This window comes from Salvelinus namaycush, chromosome 7 (genome assembly GCF_016432855.1).
Source record: "Salvelinus namaycush isolate Seneca chromosome 7, SaNama_1.0, whole genome shotgun sequence".
NCBI lineage: Eukaryota > Metazoa > Chordata > Actinopteri > Salmoniformes > Salmonidae > Salvelinus > Salvelinus namaycush.
The window spans coordinates 40503977-40509976 of NC_052313.1; the positions used below are offsets into that span (position 1 = coordinate 40503977).

General features: G+C 40.1%; 1 long non-coding RNA gene across 1 annotated transcript; it reads left to right on the forward strand.

Moving 5' to 3' along the window:
* Positions 1–267: 267 nt before the first annotated feature.
* Positions 268–1391, forward strand: LOC120050448. Its single transcript, XR_005477199.1, has 3 exons — positions 268–377; positions 816–960; positions 1094–1391. It is a non-coding gene; the product is annotated as an uncharacterized LOC120050448 (long non-coding RNA).
* Positions 1392–6000: the final 4609 nt, after the last annotated feature.

The following is a 6000-nucleotide window of genomic DNA, read 5'->3' on the forward strand; positions in this document are numbered from 1 at the left end:
TGTGCGCCGCACTATCACGGGTACAGTACAGTTCCGCTTACACCATCTCAGTTCACTGCAGCAATTGTATACAAATACTGGGCTTGGGAATTAGAACCAGCTAAAAAGGAATCATTTTTTGTGTATTTATGATTATTTTAATTTCATACTGTACATTGTTATCATAGATTCAATCACCAAATAAGACCAACTAAATTATTAAAATATCTTTCTATGTCTCTCTTTTTTCTTCTGTTTGTCTTTCTTTTTTCTAGGAGAGGCGCAAGAACTGTCCACAAGTGTTGGGAGGCTGGCAGCCAGCATTGTTGATTTGAAGAACATTCATGTGGTGGACACAGCGTCCTCCCAAGAGGCTTATGCAAACTCGTTGAATTTAAGTAAGTCTTTTTAAGAAGAAGAAAAACAACTGAAATGTCATTCACATCATGTGGTAGTTCCACTCAACTTTCTAAGGTGCCAACCATCACACATTTACAACAAGTGCTTGCGCACACACACACTTGGCACTGTGCAGGACTGAAGTTTCACTGGGATACTGTGTGAGTAAACAGGTAAACAAATTTCACACAAAATCCTGTTGAGTATATACAGGTTTCCTGCCACTTTGAGTTGCCTCAAGTACAGCTAATGTCATGTATTGATGATTATACATTATACATCTACAAAAGTCGACACAATCACAAAGATGTCCATGAAAGCGATAGGAAATGTATTTGTATTTTAATCAAATAATAGCCCCACTATTATACCCGTGCATGTTTATGCTTTAATGAGTTACATTTTAAACGCAACACAATGTTTTATTCTTATCAAAGAGCTGATCAACTCCAACGTCTTAAAAAAAATCTACCTGGCCACCAACTTCAACCTGGCCACCCATGGCCTTGGGTGTGAACTCCATTAAGTTTACAGAAGAATATTTGTTGCAATGTGCTGATGCACAAATTGAAGCCCTAAAAGGTAAGACCTGGGTCTGTCCTTCTACATTTAATTTAACTGTGGTGTTTCAATAATATTGTTAGCTAGGTTTGTCTCTCAAACATGCTCAATTCACTAAAGAACAATATCTCTGAAATGTACATTTGCTCGTCAGGTGAAAGACTAGAAGAGGAAGAGGCCTAGGTCTATGTTGCTGTATCCAGGTCTGCAGTATGTTGCTGTATACTACTGTAGATCGTTTCTACTGTGTCTGTGTTAACCTGTGTTCAAGTTAAACCATCCTTAACTTTAACTGTTTACTGTAACTGTTTACAACTGTGAATGAAAGTAACGCATCATCACACAAACTGTTGTATCAGAAGTATTTATGTTTTTAAGTTGTTGTTGGTTTCCAATTTCATTGAGTAATTCAACAAGTACACCGAACAACAATTTAAATGCAACATGTAAAGTGTTGGTCTCATGTTACATGAGCTGAAATAAAAGATCCTAGAAATGTTCCATGTGCACAGAAATATTTTTCTCTCAAATGTTGTTCGCAAATGTGTTTACATCCCTCCTTTGCCAAGATAAACCATTCACCTGACAGATGTGGCTTATCAAGAAGCTAATTAAACAGCATGGTGCACCGTGTTCTAGGGACAATAAAAGGCCACTTTAAAATGTGCAGATATGTCACACAACAGAATGTCACAGATGTCTCAAGTTTTGAGGGAGTGTGCAATTGGCATGCTGACTGTAGGAATGTCCACGAGAGCTGTTGCCAGAGAATGTAATGTTCATTTCTCTACCATAAGCCGCCTTCAACGTCGTTTTAGAGAATTTGGCAGTTTGTCCAACCGCCATCACAACAGACCACATTTAACTATGCCAGCCCTGGTAGGCTTCCCGAGTGGCACAGCGGTCTAAGCCACTGCAACGCAGTGCTTGAGGCGTCACTCCAGACCTGGGTTCGATCCCAGGCTGTGAATTTCAAGCCCTACCTTCAAACTCAGTGCCTCTTTGCTTGACACCATGGGAAAATCAAAAGAAATCAGCCAAGACCTCAGAAAATAAATTGTAGACCTCCACAAGTCTGGTTCATCCTTGGGAGCAATTTCTAAACACCTGAAGGTACCACGTTCATCTGCACAAACAATAGTACAGAAGTATAAACACCATGGGACCACGCAGCTGTCATACCGCTCAGGAAGGAAACACATTCTGTCTCCTAGAGATGACCGCCATCAAGGACATCTACAGTACCCTGTGTCACAGGATGGCCAAGAAAATCATCAAGGGCCTCAGCCACCTGAGACACGGCCTGTTCACCCTGCTACCATCTAGAAGGCAGAGACAATACATGTGCATCAAAGCTGGGGCCGAGAGACTGAAAAACAGCTTATTTCTCCAGGCCATCAGGCTGTTAAATAGTCACCACTAGCCCGCCCTGTACCCTGCCCCTGAACGTAGTCACTGTTACTAGCTGGCTACCACCCCGTACTCTACTCTGCACCTTAGAGACTGCTGCCCTATGTACATAGTCATTGAACACTGGCCACTTAATGTTTTTCATTTTGAGTGTGAGTAGCCCTACACTCTTAGAAAATAAAGTTCCTTACAGAACCAAAAAGGTTTATATCGCTTGCTTCAAATATGGAACCCCTAAAAGTGTTATATAGAACTGTTTTATAGGGTTCTTTGATCAGAATCCAAGAGGTTATTCTTCACTGAACCAAAATAATTCCATATAGAACCCTGCATGGTGCCAATTATGAATTATGGCTACTAGTATTAAATAGTCATATTTTGAGCTAAGAATATAACAATGAAATAATGGACAAAAGAATACCAGCATCGTTTTTTGAATTTATTATCATTATATGCAAACATAGTTTGAATGATGGCCCACAATCAACTCTGTCTGACTTCTTTACAATACAACACAATATACTTTGTCCATTAATTACAATGAACAACAAAAATGTGTCTTCTGGTCCGTTTTAAATCCCCCCAAACAGCAGATCTCGCACATACAGTTGTGATGAGCACAGGTTCAAACTGCATCACCCCTGGATGCAGAACATGTTGTGGAGTTAAAGGTCTTGCTCAAGGGATGTAGGCTAGTCCACTCCAATTGACTCCACAGTGAAATACTGAAATAAAAGAAACAATTAGCTAATTGCCAATGTCATGCTCGGTCTGTAGCACTATTTGGCATATCCCATAATAAAAAATAAAAAACTTGAGTTAGCTTGCCAGCTTGTCAAGTGGTGAATTAAAGTAGCCTATTTCTTTCTGTTTAACTAGCTAGCTTACAAACGTGCAAAAATTTATTGAGAATTTTCCAGAACATGTGTGGCCATTGTACATTTCAGGATAGTCTGCAAGACTAGTGCACTCTATATGTGCTCTGGGTCATTAGACACCATTAGACATGCACCTGTCTGGGGAGTGGACTTGACTGGTTATTCCTGTAACAAGTGGTATGGCCAAATATGTACTGTTGCTATGGTTACACCGCTTGGGACTTTTCCAGAACATGGGTGTTCCTTTCAGAGGAGCTAGCAGGATGACATTTCTGGTTATTTTTATAAAATGCTATGGACTGTTGCTATGGTCCTACATGCATGCATTTTCCACATTGATTCCACATCACAATACATTGACAAAATGATGTTGAAACAACGTTGAGTCAACCAGTGTGTGCCCATTGGGACCTCTGTTTGATCATATCTGGGATCAAATTAACCAGAAATGTGTTTAATTTTATTTAATGTTCATTGTTTTTCAGACAGATTGAGAACCTCGAGAAACAATTGAAGAGGCGTGTGGTAATTAAGTGCTGCCCACGTGAAAGAATACTACAGTTCACTTTCATGAACTAACACTCGCACTTGACTTTCTGCCCCTTACTATCTCTGACTTTGCTGATAGCTACTTTATTGAGGAGAAATGTACTTACTATGACTGTGATATGTGGTTGCCCCACCTAGCAATCTAAAAGAAAACTCCACCTAAAAACTATATTCTGGTATTTGTTTCATTAGTCCATTGTTGACATAGTGCCAATATGTTTTGCTTGTCAGTAATCAAGTTTTCAACATATGTAACTTTCAAAATACAGAAATCATCCTTGTATGTAAGTCAGCAAAAACACTACAGCGAATAGTGTAGTATTTACTGTGGTATTTACATATAACTATAGTACACATACTGTGGTGTATATACTATAGTAATGAATGTAGAGTTTTTGCAGATGGTAGTATACTGTAGTATTTACTGTAGTGTTGTTGCAGACTAGTATACTGTAGTATTTACTGTAGTTTTTTTGTAGATGTAACTGTGTTTTTATTTTATTATCTTTGTGATAGACATATAGGCTTTCTACTTCAGGAAACCTAGTGGAATAAATACTAAAAGAGCAAATTTTCCATAAGCGGTAGCTAGCTAGGTAGGTCTGAACGGATAGTTTAGAAGCTCTGCTCTTTTCTATAACCCGTAGGGAACACAATATAGTCTATACTTGAGATGTAGGTTTCTCTCATTATGGGTGGCACAAATTGTGTTATGGGGAGGTGAATGGGCAGGGTATATGCAAATACAATTCTGTAGTATTTGTTTATAGTTTAAAAAAAGTCATGTTTTTGTGGACTGGTATTTTTGTGGACATTACTGTAGTATTTACTTTTTTGGGGGGGGGTAATACTGTATTTCCTGTAGTATTCTGCAGTATACTACAACATTCTATAGTAAGTTCTACACATGATCGAGGGATACTATTGTGTAGTATAGTTTTGTACAGTATACTACAGTAAACTGTAATATTTGTTAATATGGGTGTAAGGTGCATCCCTCTAATTTCTAGAATGAAGCCTGTGCTGCTAAGGATTTGTTGGAAAGGGAAATGGTCTCCTCCAATAGAGATACGTCCAACATTAATGGAGTAGAAAACTCACAATTCACAAACACACATGTCCGTGGTTAATTTGCCTTTTAATCATATGATTTAGTTAGAGACCCTTGTCAAACATGTGAAAACTAGAGGTAGGCAACAGTTTTAGTGTTGTTAACACCATGCTCTAGTAGTTTGAGCCAATCAAAACATACTGTTTAGACATTGCCCCAGGTGGTCAGAATTGGAAGAAGTGGTGAGAGGCTTTCGGATGCAGCGTCGGCATGGAACCCATCTGCCGCCCATGCCTAGCAAGTCCTACCTGGCGCCAAACCTCTGTCACCTGGTGCCCCAATCCTACCTGGTCATCCACGTAACAGACGGAGCCCCTTTCCACCACTCTGGCATGATCAATGAACCCAGAGGAAAATACCATTGCCCACCACCCAGCGTACCCATGTGGCTTCCCATGCCCCTGCCCAAGCCAGAGCCCAACTCCACCCTGGGCTTCTGTCCTGTCTGCTGTGGCTGATCATGGACCAGCAGCTCCATCGGTTGGATATGCTGGTTCTGATGATCCAAGCAACAGCAGGAACAGCAGCAGAAGAAGCAGCAGTAGGAGCAGCATCAGCAACTGCAGTAGAAGCCACACAGCAACAGCAGCAGAAGAAGCAGCAACAGCAGTAGGAGCCACACAGCAACAGCAGATTAATCAGTAGTATCAGCAGCACCTGTGTGCTGCTAACAGCTTTGCTTTCTCCACTGTCCAACTGCCCCATACTGGGCTCATCAGTACATACCTGGCTAACTAGCAAAAAGATAATCTAGTCTGATCTAATTATTAGACCAGTGGGGTATTAATGCAGATGGTTAACCCAAAGCTTTAGCCATCTATATATAGCCACTATGCCTCATCAGTTTTATACACTGTAGGTGATCAATCTTATTGCTAAAATAACACACCTGTCTGATAATATGGGCCATGTAGGCCTACTTTTTAATAATATGTTATTGGGATCATTTTAGGGGGTGGAGGGGCATAGCATTTTAAAATGCCAATAACTGGCCATGTATAAAGTGTTATGCTTATTTTTCTTAAATGCTGTAAAATCCAATCATGGATATGGGACAATCCACTCTGCAAATGGCCTGTGGGGCACTTCACCTGCTCTTTGTAAAAGCATGAA